General features: G+C 43.8%; 1 long non-coding RNA gene and 1 pseudogene across 3 annotated transcripts in view; one reads left to right on the top strand and one right to left on the bottom strand.

Moving 5' to 3' along the window:
• The window catches only part of LOC126284556 (uncharacterized), a 395,186-nt gene that overhangs the window by 216,453 nt on the left and 161,691 nt on the right, over positions 1–17,042 (top strand). The gene's annotated exons all lie outside the window — the stretch shown is intronic.
• Positions 16,532–16,649, bottom strand: LOC126285577 (5S ribosomal RNA; annotated as a pseudogene).

The following is a 17,042-nucleotide window of genomic DNA, read 5'->3' as shown; positions in this document are numbered from 1 at the left end:
TTCAACATCATTTATGGGTGCAGGTACATTAATGACGTAATATGCGTGATAGATGAACCTCGAAACAAAATACAAGAATTGCACAAAATCATAAATACTATAGGCAAGGGCATAAAGGTTACGACAGAAGAAGAAAGATAAAACGCGCTGAACTTTCCAGAGATAACTTTTAGAAGAGACAATCACAGCCACACCTTTGGCATTTACAGAAAGTCCACAACAGACACATTAATAAATGCAACATCAAACCACCTACAGAGTCGCAAACAAGCTGCAGTCAAGTACGCAATAAAAATACTCTATAAGATACTACTGAACACTTCTGATTAGCAGAAAGAGCTAGCCACTATAAAACAGATAGTATTAATAACTGATAAAAAGACACACTGGTAGATAAAGTTAACAGAAAAATTAAAGACACAAATGACGAAATACACCAAAGCACTCAACACGTAGAAGCAACGCAATCATACGAAAATGGCATATAGTGACTTACCACAATAAATTCCAACACAAAATAGATAAAATATTAAAAAAGAGGGGCATAAAGGTTGCTAGAAAAACAAAAATATTCAATACAAGAACACATCCCTAAACTAAAACCAAAACCAGACTGATACCAACAATGTAGTATCTACCAACCCCAGGAACAGTGAGAAAACCTACACTGAGATGACTGGAAGCACATTTGACACAAGATATAACGTACTCATCGGGACATGGAAAAACCGTACAAAGCATTCAGCTTTTGCAGACCACCTTAAACAGGAATACCGTAGACTAGGCGCTATAGAAAAAGATATGAAAATCATAAAACTCAAGAAAGACAGATACCTCCTCTTTTTACAGGAATAATACCGCATACACAAGGCGTTTACATACAAGAAACCGTTACTCAGTGAACAAATAAATACTGAAAACAAGATACTTCCACTTTCCCATCCTCATCTCTCCCTCTGTCTTCCTACTTCCTTTCATTTATTGCTTCTAAGCCTTTTCTTCCGACTCAGAATCCATCACACTACTTTGTAGTTACTGTTAACTCATCTTTGTGTCACCTCCACCCCCACCCCACATACTCACAATTTAAATTTTCTACTCCACCGGTATTCCATTTTTCTTACACATTAAATAAATACATAGAAACGCAGTTAAACGGAATAATACACAAGTGAGAAAGAACTGGAAAGAATAACAGTCTAAATCAAAGATAAATTAAGTGCTAGCACTACCCAAAACAAACGATACATACTTAGCCAGAAGGATACAAAAAGACAGTAGTAATGCTGCATTGTGTTAATATATAAAAAAGCATAGTTTTGCAAAGCACTGTGGAATTAAGACAGAATCAACGGCGCAAAACGACGAAATAAACCATAAACTTGCAAGCTGATGTGAACGAAAAACCGTGCATGAAATACCGTAAGTAAAATTCAACATCTTCTGTAACGAACTGTTTTTCGATCCGGAAAACACATCAAATTGTTAATCCGTTTCATTACAGACCACTCACGACGTTTTCTTTCACTAGAACGAAACTCTTTTCGTGACAAGAATAGGCATTTGCTTGTAGTTGCTAAAATGCAATTAAAATATCCTCGACAAAAATTTTAAATCAAGTTCAACAATATGGCTACACAAATGAAAATTTCATTATTTAATTAATGCGTATTTAACAACGTAATTAACCGCCACAGCAGTTACCAGTTGGGTCTAAAAATACTCATGTTTTACGGAAATGCTTCGGGAACTCAAATGGAAATTGCTTGAGGGAAGGCGAAATTATTTTCGAGAAACACATCTGAGAAAATTTAGAGAATCGGCGTTTGAAGCTGACTGCAGAATGATTCTAGTGCTACCAACATGCGTTTTGCGTAAGGACCACGAAAATAGGATACGAGAAATTCGGACTCGTGTGGAAGCTAGTGGTTTTTCCAATCCCCTCTTTGCTAGTGGCTTGCGGAGTACGTGCGTACATGCAGGTGTAACAGTTTAATTTTCAGTGTCTGGGCGGATATTATTGTCTACGACCTGCTACGACCATTCGTTTATGTTCACAAGTCTGTGGAATTTATACAGAACACTCCATCTTTTCTTCTGGAGATTGTACCATTAGCAATACCACGGGTAATGTGGCTGATGCATGATGGAGTACCAACCTACCCCCGTATCATTGTTCATTAACACTTCAATGACATCTTCCCCAGGTTATCGGCAGAACGAAGACGCCCTTTTGCCTGGCCCAGTAATCAGTACAATGTAATGTGTAATGCAATACATCATTACTAACAGCTGTTCTGAGCATGTTTTCACTCACTTCAATGAAGTTTTCTTACTTCTGATTCCGATCTACACCAGCATCGTATGGGCTCTTACAGTAATATAGCAGTCGTTGGCATACCTTTTAAATCTGTAAAAAATTTCTGGAAGACTAGCTTCTTAGCGACATAGCCGAGCGCACATTACAACATCAGCAGTAGAATCTATTTATTCACAAGATTCAGTTTAGTCCTTATTCTGACTTGATTCTGCAAAGAACTGAAATGTGTATTCACTTACAAGTTTCGAGTGATCTTCGAGTATTAGTAATGCTTGAGTTGCCTTTGTAATGTAGTCATAACCAGAAGCAGAGTAGTAACAGTACTTAGACAGCATCCAGCTACTACTTAGTCTCCTGCTATATTCTCTGTCTTACAGATTTACATTGATTATAGATGGGCAGGAACTACTCCTGTTGTGTAGAGATGCAGGTGGAATTGACCACTTTCCAGAAACGTCTGGAATCTGTGGTGGTAACGGTAGAGAGGTTTCAGGCTGTCGTCCTGGGCTGCTGTGGCGTTGGACATCTGAGGCCATTGCCACCCGTTCGACTCTCTTACTTGAATTGGCTGGCACTCTGAGTTCCGAACCAAAAGATATTGATAGATGAAATGGAGAAGATCCAGAGATAAGAAATGCGTTGCGTCACAGTTTCATTTAGCAAGCGTGAAAGTGTCACGGAGATGCACAGGCTACTGCAGGGTCAGGTGGTGCAAGAGGGTTGTTCAGTCTCGCGGTACGTCTTGTTGTAAAAACTCCGAGATATACATTACCAGAAGAGACAACCAGTATATTGCTTCCTCCTATGTATACATAATGTTTAGAAAGACGTTTTCCACATTCTGAGAGGCGATAGTATGGACCAATTTACAATGGCCAGTAAACATGGACTCGACAATTCATATGTTAAGAGCTATGGCCACTTGTTCACCTTTGCTGCTGTGAGACTTACCTCTTCTATTGCAAGCTCCTTGCTATTACGAACGACTTATAGAATGCAGTAACCAAATGATGAGAAAATGGTTCAAATGGCTCTGAGCACTATGGAACTTAACATCTGAGATCATCAGTCCCCTAGAACTTAGAACTACTTAAACCTAACTATACTAAGGACATCACACACATCCATGCCCGAGGCAGGATTCGAACCTGCGACGGTAGCGGTCGGGCGGTTCCAGACTGAAGCACCTAGAAGCGCTCCGCCACAGCGGGCGGCCAAATAACGACATATTCCTATGTCATTTTTCATAGATACTGTACGCATAAAACATCTGTTTACGGTGGTATTTTAGAAGTCAGAGTTCTGGGTAAGTACAGCGCACACGATAGTTCTAATGGAGCCATGTTGTTCAAAACAGCTCTGAGCACTATGGGACTTAACTGCTGAGGTCATCAGTCCCCTAGAACTTAGAACTGGAAGTAGTTTCTTGTTTGCCGATACGGAAATCACGATCGGTCGGCTTCCTCGACACTACCCCACAAGCGTTAGCTAGTACAATTACTGAGGCAACTGTTGTTTAAAAAAATAGCTTGAATCTGAAACGAGAGTGACGCAGGGTACTCAAACTACTTGAAGGAACGTCAAGGCTTACTTTACTGTGGTGTTGTTAAGATGAAACAACTCACACTCACATCAAGGTGCGACATCAGGTAGAGAGAAAATATGAATAGGATACAGAGTTGTGAATTATCGACATATGCTAATTATACTTGAAACAAGCTAGGCACCACCAGGAACTTTATTTAATAATATTTTTAGGTTACTGTTATTATTTAATAAATTATCTTCAGCACTTTGTCAATACACTGAACACTTATAATCTTTTGTTTCACATATGTAACTTAAAAAAAGCTTAAAACCAAAATAGTTTACGACGGTGAATCATGGTTTACAGTAATAACAGATGTTTACTGTGTGCTGCATCGATAAACAGCAACAGAAAATATGCCCTCATCAGTTTACTACCTTCTGTAAGTGGTTCGTAATAACAAAGAGCTTACAGTGAAGTTCTCATAGCCCCTTTGGTATATATTTTACAGCCCATTTTTACTGTGGTTTTTTTTTATACACAGGACCACCTCTAAAAATATGGAATACTTTTTTTACTCACAGCATATCGTGACAAAATAGTGAAGACAGAATTAGGAGATTCAAATTTACACGGAAGTTTAACAAAAGTCTTTCTCGCCAAGCGCTATTCGCTACTGGAATAGGAAAGGTAGGAAGTGTCAGCAGTGGACAAGCTACGCTCCGTTGCGTAAGATGGCTTGCGGAGTACAGATGTTGATGTTCATATGGACAAGGAAGGAATGTTGATATGAATGATACCAAAATTAAATTACGAGGTGCATGCAGTAAGTAATGCAACACACTTTTATTTATGAAAGCACGTTGGCCATACTCGGCATTACAATAACCATATTATTCATCACACTTTTGGCTGCAAAATCCTATTTTTCAACATAACGACTGATAAATGCAAGGGCCTTGCTGCCGACGTCGGAGCCAATGCCTTGCTACGTCAATAACCTCCACATCATTCACGTACGGCTTTCCGTCGAGTTCATTCTTCATTAGGCCAAATAGATGGAAGTCGGAAGGTGCGTGATCCGGGTTGTAGGGTGGATGAGGGAGAATAGTCCAGTGAAGTAGTGTGGGCTACTCTCGAGGGCGCAGACTTGTGTACATTCGCACTGCATGGATTGCCGTTTCTGTCGCTCCGAAGTGATGAAGTGAAGAACCCATGTTCCATCGCCTGTGACGATTTAAGAAAAAAAGAAAAAGGAGCCACGCTAGTAGCCGAGCGGTCTGAATCTCCATGTCACGGTCCGCGCGACTTCCCCCGTCGAAGGTTCGAGTCCACCCTCGGGTATGGGTGTGTGCGTTGTCCGTAGTGTAAGTTAGTTTAAGTTAAATTAAGTAGTGCGTAAGCTTAGGGACCGATGACCTCAGTAGTTTGGTCCCATAAGACCTTACGACAAATTCTCAATTTCAACAAAAAATTGTCACAATCAGGCACATAACACGCAAGCAATTCCGCGGAGATGCTCCTTCGTTGTTCTTTATGGTCTTCTGTTAGGCGGCTAGGGCCCCAACGGGAAAACACCACTAAGTACACGAACTGGTAGCCCGGCCTCTTAGCATCGCGGTCTAATGCGCTGCTTTCCCCGGCACGAATCCTCCCGGCGAATTAGTGTCGAGGTCCGGTGTGCCGGCCAGCCTGTGGATAGCTTTTAAGGCCGTTTTCCATCTACCTCGGCGAATGCGGGCTGGCTCCCCTTATTCTGCCTCAGCTACAATGTGTCCGCGATTCCTGCGCAAACGCCGTTTCTATGTACGCGTACACCATAATTACTCTACCACGCAAACATTACGGGCTATACTCGTCTGGTATGCACATGAACGTCAATACGGGAAAATGTCGCACAAAAACTTCACTCTCGAATTTCTGGGGAAAAAAACATGTTATTGGCATCTATTAAACGTAGACAAACTCGTCTCGTTCTCTGAAACACCTACGTCGAGTTAGCTACACGATCCTGATGTGATGTACTGCTGTACATCACCGATAGCGAACAAGTAACTCAAGAGGGAAAAAATAAATAAAAACAAAATGAACCGAACAGTAATTAATGAAATCTTGAGTTGTTTCCAATGATTAATTTGATTGTGAAGAGAAGTAAAGAGTGAGATCTTACTTGGAAATAAAGCGTTTCCGTATTCACGTCGATATAACACATTTCACTCTTCTGTGTGCAAGGAATGTTCCCTGAAACCTCAGCCATAACTATTGCTACAAGTCCGCAGCTTGTGGTCTAGCGATAGTGTTCTCGCTTCCCGAACACGAGGCCCCTTTTTCCATTCCCGGAGGGGTCAGAAATTTTCGCTTTCCGCGAGACGACTGGGTGTTGTTCTGTCGTCTTCGTCATCATCATTCATCCGCTTGCGGTAGGAGGAAGGCAATGGCAAACCACCTCCACTAGGGCCTTCCCTAGTACGGCGATGCAGGGTCTCCCGCATCGTTACCATACGCTCTGTCAAGAAGTATGGGACTTCATCAACATCATTCCTTACAAACTGTAAATCGCGAGAAAACCCTGAACGTAAAATTAGAGAGATTGGTGATAACAGGAAGACTTACAGACTATCGCTCTTCCCGTGGATCATTCGCGATTGTCTGTTTGTAAGTCCATCTTTATACAGCCGTCTAAGTTTATAACTGTTATTTTATTTATGCAACCACTTTCAAAAATATGGGCCAGCATTCAGTGACTGGTATTCGTAGACTTCTCACACAGCGATCCCTTCGCTCAACACTTGCCGACAAGTCGGCAGGCCGGAATGTCATTGAATGCTGGACCAGAGGTGGATAGTTTCTTACACGACAGTCAGCGCCCCTGAAGATGGCGTAATTTAGCGTCGAAATTAGTTGCTCACATAAAACAACAACTAGAAATGTAGATGGCTGAGAGGCGTTGTGATTCGACATTCTCGTTCGAGATTGAGTGATCGCAGGAAAGCGACATTGGTCTTCAGAGTTACCTCCACCAGATAGCAAGAAGCAGCTTGCAGAGTATGGTAGTGAATGTAGGCTTGGAAAAGGAAGGCATGTTGATCCGAATGATACTAAATTATTGGTCTAGTCACGAGTATGTAGCTGCACAGGTGGAGCAACAAGTACTGTTCCGCGCGTCCGGCCTTGGACGGCAGCGGGTGGCGCCGGCGTCCCACCCCCGCGCTTTGTGGCGGCGCGCCCTGCCCTGGCCACGGTGCCCTCCCACTTCCTCTCGCTCCCCATTGTCTTGAGCTGGCCCGTGTTCGGCCCTTTGTCCCCGATAATCTGTATGCATTTCATTACGGGGCGGCGGCGGTGGCGGCGTCGGCGACCCCTGCTCTGCCTCCACTCGACTTCACTTCCTCCCACCGCCGCCGCCGCCGCCGCCGCCGCCACCCCCACTGTGCGCTGCTCGGTATGTTAGTTATTCCGAGGCGCGCTGCCGCCGTGACTAACGCGGACGGCCCGACAAAACACGCGTCACCGGCCTCATTGTGAGACAGCCGGCCCACGTGCGTAACGGCGCGTCGCAGCGCCCACCGGGACACAAACACCGCGCGTCGGAAAACACTCCGAGGCGCCGGACGGCTGCGTTCCGGCGGGCCGGTCGTCGCCCCGGGATTTTTCCAGCCGCCGTCTCGGAGATTAGAGTGCTCTGCCTTTTCGGGAGCGGTACTGTAGAGCGGCCGTGTCAACGAACTGGACACGTGTCGCTCCCATACGGAACTCCGCAGCCTCAGACGCCAAACAGAATGCCTTAGCAAACTATGTATTCTGCATCTACATCTACACCCATACTCTGCAAGCCACCTGACGGTGTGTGGCGGAGGGTACTTTAAGTACCTCTATCGGTTCTTCCTTCTATTCCAGTCTCGTATTGTTCGTGGAAAGAAAGGTTGTCGGTATGCCTCTGTGTGTGCTCTAATCTCTCAGATTTTATCCTCATGGTCTCTTCACGAGATGTACGTAGGAGGGAGCAATATATACTGCTTGACAACTCGGTGAAGGTATGTTCTCGAAGCTTCAACAAAAGCCTGTACCGAGCTACTGAGCGTCTCTCATGCAGAGTCTTCCACTGGAGTTTACCTACCATCTCCGCAACGCATTCGCGATTACTAAAGGATCCTGTAAGGAAGCGCGCTGCTCTTCGTTGGATCTTCTCTATCTCTTCTATCAACCCTATCTGGTACAGATCCCACACCGGAGAGCAGTCTTCAAGCAGTGGGCGAACAAGTGTACTCTAACCTACTGCCTTTGTTTTCGGATTGCATTTCCTTAGAATTCTTCCAATGAATCTCAGTCTGGCATCTGATTTACCGACGATCAACTTTATATGATCATTTCATTTTAAATCTCTCCTAATGCCTACTCCCAGATAATTCACGGAATTAACTGCTTCCAGTTGCTGACCTGATCGTTCTTTCTATGTATTCGCAGCACATTACACTTGTCTACATTGAGATTCAATTGACATTCCCTGCACCATGCGTCAATTCGTTGCAGATCCTCCTGCATTTCGCCGGCCGCGGTGGTCTCGCGGTTCTAGGCGCGCAGTCCGGAACCGTGCGACTGCTACGGTCGCAGGTTCGAATTCTGCCTCGGCATGGATGTGTGTGATGTCCTTAGGGTAGTTAGGTTTAAGTAGTTCTAAGTTCTAGGGGACTGATGACCACAGCAGTTGAGTCCCATAGTGCTCAGAGCCATTTGAACCATTTTTTTTTCCTGCATTTCAGTACAGTTCTCCATTGTTACAACCTCTCTGTATACCACAGCATTATCCGCAAAAAGCCTCAGTGAACTTCCGATGTTATCCACAAGGTCATTGATGTGTACTGCGAACAGCAACGGTCCTACGACACTCGCCTGCGGCACACTTGAAATCACTCTTCCCTCGGAAACTTGTCTCCATTGAGAATTACATGCTGCGTTCTAGGAACCCTACAACTCGTGATAGTAAGTATCATTACAACAAGACAACTATAAGGAAAAGACGATATACATAATAATCAGTCTTCTTCAGAATAGACAAACACAAGTCTGTGCTACATAGAGGTTTGCTAATGATGAGGGTACGATGCGTCGGCTAACGAAGTGGCTAACGTTGAAACTGCTATCGAAGTGAGCTGCCAACACTCGGGCGCGGCGCTTATGTCGTCTTCACTTAGGGGCCGCTGCTATCGCGTTATCGTCCTGGAGGGAGGGAGGTCAGCGTGCGATTGGCTGAACTCATCTCACAGCCTCCTCTTCTCTGTCGCTTCCAACTGGCGTGCCGTCGCTGACTTTACGCCGTAGAACTACACTCCTGGAAATGGAAAAAAGAACACATTGACACCGGTGTGTCGGACCCACCATACTTGCTCCGGACACTGCGAGAGGGCTGTACAAGCAATGATCACACGCACGGCACAGCGGACACACCAAGAACCGCGGTGTTGGCCGTCGAATGGCGCTAGCTGCGCAGCATTTGTGCACCGCTGCCGTCAGTGTCAGCCAGTTTGCCGTGGCATACGGAGCTCCATCGCTTTCTTTAACACTGGTAGCATGCCGCGACAGCGTGGACGTGAACCGTATGTGCAGTTGACGGACTTTGAGCAAGGGCGTATAGTGGGCATGTGGGAGGCCGGGGGGACGTACCGCCGAATTGCTCAACACTTGGGGCGTGAGGTCTCCACAGTACATCAATGTTGTCGCCAGTGGTCGGCGGAAGGTGCACGTGCCCGTCGACCTGGGACCGGACCGCAGCGACGCACGGATGCACGCCAAGACCGTAGGATCCTACGCAGTGCCGTAGGGGACCGCACCGCCACTTCCCAGCAAATTAGGGACACTGTTGCTCCTGGGGTATCGGCGAGGATCAATCGCAACCGTCTCCATGAAGCTGGGCTACGGTCCCGCACACCGTTAGGCCGTCTTCCGCTCACGCCCCAACATCGTGCAGCCCGACCCCAGTGGTGTCGCGACAGGTGTGAATGGAGGGACGAATGGAGACGTATCGTCTTCAGCGATGAGAGTCGCTTCTGCTTTGGTCCCAATGATGGTCGTATGCGTGTTTGGCACCGTGCAGGTGAGCGCCACAATCAGGACTGCATACGACCGAGGCACACAGGCCAACACCCGGCATCATGGAGTGGGGAGCGATCTCCTACACTGGCCGTACACCTCTGGTGATCGTCGAGGGGACACTGAATAGTGCACGGTACATCCAAACCGTCATCGAACCCATCGTTCTACCATTCCTAGACCGGCAAGGGAACTTGCTGTTCCAACAGGACAATGCACGTCCACATGTATCCCGTGCCACCCAACGTGCTCTAGAAGGTGTAAGTCAACTACCCTGGCCAGCAAGATCTCCGGATCTGTCCCCCATTGAGCATGTTTGGGACTGGATGAAGCGTCGTCTCACACGGTCTGCACGTCCAGCACGAACGCTGGTCCAACTGAGGCGCCAGGTGGAAATGGCATGGCAAGCCGTTCCACAGGACTACATCCAGCATCTCTACGATCGTCTCCATGGGAGAATAGCAGCCTGCATTGCTGCGAAAGGTGGATAGACACTGTACTAGTGCCGACATTGTGCATGCTCTGTTGCCTGTGTCTATGTGCCTGTGGTTCTGTCAGTGTGATCATGTGATGTATCTGACCCCAGGAATGTGTCAATAAAGTTTCCCCTTCCTGGGACAATGAATTCACGATGTTCTTATTGCAATTTCCAGGAGTGTATGTTCCCTATTACACTATTAAGGATCCACGAACTGGCAAACTACGTTTGGGGAACACTGTGACCGTCGGGTAGCGAAAATCTGTCGTTGTATTGTCAGCCTACAGTCACACAAATATACTGTTTTAGAATAAAATCCAGTCATCAGATGAAAATATATTTTTATTTCGCTTTACCGATTTCGATAAATTAATTTTCCATTTGCAGAAGCCCACAAAATTAGAAACATTACAAATCTTTAGATGTTGGTTATGCGTTTATGTAAAGTATAAGAAGTATATTACAGGAAAAGGAGAATGCTGGAAGTGACGTCACCTGATTTCCCACGAACTTCGGTCAATGGAAGACGAGTCAAAACAAGGGAACACGTGTCTCTTCTTAACCGTAGATATTCGACAGTTTCTGAGAAAACGACGGTCAAATATTTCCCATGTATTTCGCTTTATCGATTTTGACTAATTGATTTGCCATCTTCTGAACCCTACAAAATTGGCGATATATAAATCTTTAAAAGTTGGCAATGCATTTATGTAAAATATAAGAAGTATATTACAGAAACTTACTCTGTACTTGTTTAGCAGACGTCAGTAATGTCTTCATAGTATCAGATTTCCGGTTTTTCATATAGGACAGACAGGGAGGGATTTTGTGAGTATCTGCTCAACAAAGGTGGAGAAAATTTACGTAAAACAACTTCTGCAGAACATCTCAAAATCGAGATACACTCTTCCTCCTCCATCCTTGCTTAGCATGGAAATTTTGTATACAGCTGACAACGGCTACAAAATGAACCTTTTAAAACAATTTGAAAAATATGAACATTACCATCTAAATTCAAAAGGTTTCCTGGACGATCAACTTGCACCGAAAAATAGACACTATTTTGATTACATAGCATCTCGTATAAAACGTAGAAACTAGCCCTTTTCTTTTATCTATTAAAACTACGAAGATGTTTTCTTTTGTATGTATTCCTACAGCTGGAACCACAGCTTAACATGTATATAGATGTGATGCAGGTACTGCAAATTGTCAATCTGTGTTTAAAATAACCACATTTAGTATGTACGTTTTTGGACATATCACGGCATTATGCTTCTATGAAGAAGATTTTGATATCTGCTAAAACAATACTCACGAGGGGTGAAAGCCAAATACCATCGTCCGATTTCCCAGAAACTTCGCTCAGTGGAAGAGACAAAATAAGCGAACACGTGTCTCGGTTTATCCGGGTCAATCGAAGGTTACTGTAAAAACGAAGGTCAAAAGTTTTCGAAATATTTTCAGTACTTTATGTACGTTTTACCACGCGATATCATGAGACGAAATGGTTGTTCATCGGTCGATGAACGAGAAGAGGACGTGAACACCCGCCTTCTCGTTGCTGCGGATACCCCCAGAAAAGATGTTACAAAAAATAAATAAAAATTTCCTTTTTCCCACCTTTTTTTTTTTTTCACGGAAAGGTCGAAGGCGTGTTTCATTTTTCTTCACGCGCGGGGCCTGAAGTGGTGGCAAAAATTCGTCGTATTTAGCTTTTACGGTGAAAGTGGCGTTGGGATTACATATTGTTTTTGTGATTTAGAGAGGTTTTGGGGGCTAGTGTGTTAGAATCCCACTCTTGAAGTGGAAGAGGTCTAGAGGCGGGGGACAACGTTATTAACCTTGCACCTTCTTATTTTTTCGTCCCGTGTTCGAAACCCGATTGTTTTTCATTTCATATTGTTATTATTGTTTTCATTTATTATCCATGTTAATAGAAGGTTACTACACGAATGTTTCTTATCAGATTGGGGAATGCGAGGGCGTTATATTAATTGCAACATTACAACTAGGTTTCACAATAAGTGTCACACATTTATTACAGATTACATGTGAGCAGGGTATGTTGAGAGGCTGAAATCTTTTCAAATTGTCAGATTCTGATATTTCATTCTCATCTCAGTTCTTATATGTTATTCACATCTATATTCTCCAGCAAGATTGGGACCATTCCCTTCGATGATACCAATCATAGACACATTCGAAACACAGATATTCCACATTTCTTCGTATGACTCTCAGTCGGAAAACAAACGTCATTAAGACCGGAGAAGATTTTGCGGGTTGGCAATAATTTCGCGACAAGCCATGGGTACATATCACTTTTCCAAAAAGAAGCGCTTCCACTTGATTAGGAGTCAAGATAAGCCACAGAAATTTCACCGAAAACAATTTCAAAGAATTTTCTCATATTTTTAATTCGTTTATGTGACATGCAATTTGTAGAAATAAGGACAAAATTATATCAATATACAGTTGAAAACATTCGTGTAGTAATCTTCTACAGACACGGATATACATATGGAGAACAAAAATAAAAGTAATAATCGGGTTTCCAACACGGGGGGGGGGGGGGGGGGGGGGGGGAATTAAGAAGGCCTGACGTTAATCACTGTGCCAGGATTTTGTCTGAAGTTATCGTGCGCTAAAGCGCACATAAAGTACTTGAAAATAACACGAAAACTTTGACTGTTGTTTTCAAGTAACGTATAAGCCGAGACACATTGTTGCTTATTTTGACCCCTCTTCCACTGAGCGTAGTTTCTAGGAAATCGATTGATGGTACTTGCCTCCTCCTCCTCGTGAGTATTGTTTTAGCAGATTTACAAACCTTCTTCATATAAGCATAATGCCATGATGTGCCCAAAAACCTGCGTTCTCAAAGTTGATATTGTAAACATAGACCGACAGTTTACAGTAACTGACATACATCTATGTACATGTCAAGCTGTTATGCCAGCAGCAAAGAACATACATAAAATACATAAAAAGTAGGTCAAAGGCATATAAAGAAGTTATAGACAGTACAGTTCAGATGAACTTCGTATTTCACTGTACAAAAGGAATGGGTTACTTTTAATCTTTTATAAGACATGCCATATAATCAAATAAGAGTCTATATTTTAATGCATGTTGATCATTAAGCAAATCTTTTGAATTTAGCTGGGAATGTTCATATATTTCTAATTCTTTTAAAAGGTTCATTTTGTAGCCCTTGTCTACTGTATACGACATTTCCGAAGTAAGGAAGAATGGAGGAGAAAGAGTGTGTTTCTCGATTTTGAGATGTTCTGAAAAAGTTGACTTATATGAATTCTCACCGTCTTGAGGAGCAAGTGCTCACGAAAGTGTGTGCTAAATGCTCTCCCTGTCTGTAATATATGAAAACCCGGACATACAGTACTATCAGGAAGTTACTGATGTCTGCTAAACCAATACTAAGTACGTTTCTGTAATTAACTTCTTATACTTTACATAAACGCATAGCTAGGATCTAAAGATTTATATATTCCTAATTTTGTAGGCTTCTGAAGATGTCAAATTAATTTTTCGAAACCGGTAAAGCGAAATATAATTACATACGCAACTGACGACTGAATTTTATTCTGAGATATATATTACAGTTGCTGAAAATTACAGCGAAGAATAAAATATCAAATACACTATCTGAACAAAAGTGTCCGCACATCACTACCTAATCGAATTTGACCACTAGATGCCATGAGAGGCGAATCCTCCAGTATGAAAGGAGTTCTGTTACCAGTATAGAAGCAGTAACAGCGGAATTGGCCGGTCAGGAGAGCTCATTGACTTCGAATGTGGTAAAATTATTCGATTTCACCTGAGTAACAAATCCATTTAAGAACATTTCACCCTTTCTAAAACTGCCAAATATTTGATCTGGTGAATATTCGCAACAAAGCAACATATTTATAGAATAAAAATGCGCTTCAGTGCTGGTAATTTTCTTAATTTATTCCACGACCGGTTTCGAAGTTTAAAGCTTTATCTTCAGGTTTCACCGAATAATTATAAAACAGGAATGTGTGGCGGTCGTGCCAACGAGTCATTAAGGATCACTTCCAAGTCTGACAAACGCATGGGAGCCTAGGGCCACCAAGTAACTACAGCGTTCGCCTGGAGGGCATGACACAGAAGTGGCCAGTGCAGACGACCCAGAAGCAAGCTGGCTTAGCTATTTCCGAGCCATTTGGGAGTTTTCCTTCGTGGTGTATCTTTTATTTTGTCTTGGAGTGTATAATGAAAATGACAATAGTGACAGGCGAATATCAATATGTAATTCATCACTCTACTCGTCAGTCTCAATAAATCTTCCAAAGAATCGTTGTAGGCATGTGCTGAACATGTTGATATAGCGTGAGCTGCGATTTGTCGTTTGGCAAATTCCCTCCACTTTTGGAAGGTGTCAGCTCATCTTCCATGGCCCCTTCGGGTACAGAGTACTCCAAAGTATTGGAGGCTGGTCAAATCCATATGTTTTCCCCTGGATGCAGAGCAGTTTCAGGCGTTGTGGTGGGCTGTTTCCTTTTAGCAGCGTTTACGTTCCTCGATGGCACTGAATTCACTTCCAGCAAGAGTCTTGGCTGTGGTAAGAATGGTATGCCTTGGTCTCAATCTTTTGGCTTCAAAGAGAATGCATCATTGACTATTAGACATTCAGGGTTACCGACAATCTTCCGATACTCATGTAGGAGCGCACTGTTCTATCTGATGTCAGGAGCTGGATTGTGACTCAAGATAGACATGCAGGATGCTCCTTAAAAAAAAGGATCCTGTCCAAAATGATCTCAAGGTATTTAAGTTGGTACATAAGTTCTTAGTTTCTGCTTTTGCTTATTGGAATTTCGGTTGATATGGGTTGATTTATCAGCTGTCATTTTTTATTTATAGTTCATTGTTGGTGTTTGAGTTTACATGTTGTCATCTTGTCATTTTGAAGGTAGTAAATGGATCTGTGGAAGCTAGAAAACCAAGAGCCAAGCGGAGAAATCGGAACATTTCCGACATATTCTTCATTTTGAGTTCAGTAAAGGAGTGACAGCTGCGGAAGCAGCCAGAAACATTTGCGCTGCGTGTGTGTGTATTAAGCCACTGGACAGAGCATGGGTAAAAATTGTTTCTGTCGTTCTAAGGAGGATCGTTATGACATTAATTACTTTCCATGTTCACGAAGACCATTGGGGTTTCATGAAGATCGCTCTATCGCATTACTCCACAATGATTCAAGGCAGTGCACTCGAAAACCGGTAAACGTGTTGAACTGTTAGTATTCATCATCGTGAGGTATTTGCATACAATGCGGAACGTTCAAAAATCGGGTGTATGAGTGTCGCATGCTGTAAGCAAAAATCAGAGAAATCAGCTGGTGGAGACATGTTACTCTCTGCTTGATCGTCATCAATTGGCTTGTGAACAACTCGGGCCATTCCTGCCCTTTCCATACAAATGCTGATTGCATTCGCCTAAGATAATGTAATACATGTGGTGGAACAGCGACCGTGTGGTGCGCTACAAATTGCTTCCCTGAAGTGTAACTATCTTTGCTGAAAATTGCAGTCAACAACAGAGACGTCTTGCAGTCTAAGAACAACGGCCGGGAAGACTGTGTGAAATGATGTTACTCCACGATAACGCCCACCTGCATTCTGCTGGACTGACAAAAAGTAATGCACAGGAGTTGTGTTAGGAAGTCATTCCGCAACTTCCTTATTCATTTCATCTTGCGCCTCAGATTTTAATCTTTTCAGCTCTCTGAGGAACAAGCTTCGAGGACTTTTTTAATGGCAGAAAATGCTTTACGTGAAGTTGCTCGACGAGTTCTTCGCCACAATACCACGTGATTTCTACAGTCATGAAATCGAGAAGTTACCCCACCGTAGCATTGTAAATAAAGCACTCCGTCTTCAGGCCACAAGTGGCCCATCGGTACCATCCGACCGCCGTGTCATCCTCGGCTGAGGATGTAGATAGGAGGGGCGTGTGGTCAGCACACCGCTCTCCCCGTTGTTATGATGGTTTTCCTTAACCGGAGCCGCTACCATTCGGTCGAGTACCTCCTCAATTATCATCACGAGGCTGAGTGCACCCCGAGAAACGGCAACAGCGCATAGCGACCCGGATGGTCACCCATCCAAGTGCCGACCACGCCCGACAGCGCTAAACTTCGGTGATCTGATGGGAACCGGTGTATCCAATGCGGCAAGGCCGTTGCCATATTGTAAATAACGAAGGAGACTATAGATGATTAAAGCCTCTGTTATGGGTGTCTTTAGTGTTTATGGAAAAGCGCTACGAACCTATGCATCAACCCAAACAGCTTGTTAGTTGTGTGCTGGCGTAAGTGGTTGCCAGCTCACCGGTTGGCCAAGATGTAGCAAGAAGATCAAATGGTTCAAATGGCTCTAAGCACTATGAGACTTAACATCTGAGGTCATCAGTCCCCTAGACTTAGAACTACTTAAACCTGACTAACCTAAGGACATCAAAAACATGCATGCCGGAGGCAGGATTCGAACTTGCGACCGTAGCAGCTGTGTGGTTCCGGACTGAAGTACCTAGAACCGCTCGACCACAGCGGCCGGCTAGCAAGAAGATCGATGGGAGGC

The sequence above is a fragment of the Schistocerca gregaria genome, chromosome 8, assembly GCF_023897955.1.
Source record: "Schistocerca gregaria isolate iqSchGreg1 chromosome 8, iqSchGreg1.2, whole genome shotgun sequence".
NCBI classification, from domain to species: Eukaryota; Metazoa; Arthropoda; class Insecta; order Orthoptera; family Acrididae; genus Schistocerca; species Schistocerca gregaria.
Note: the sequence above shows the minus strand (reverse complement) of the source record. Positions and strands in the feature narration are given on the sequence as shown.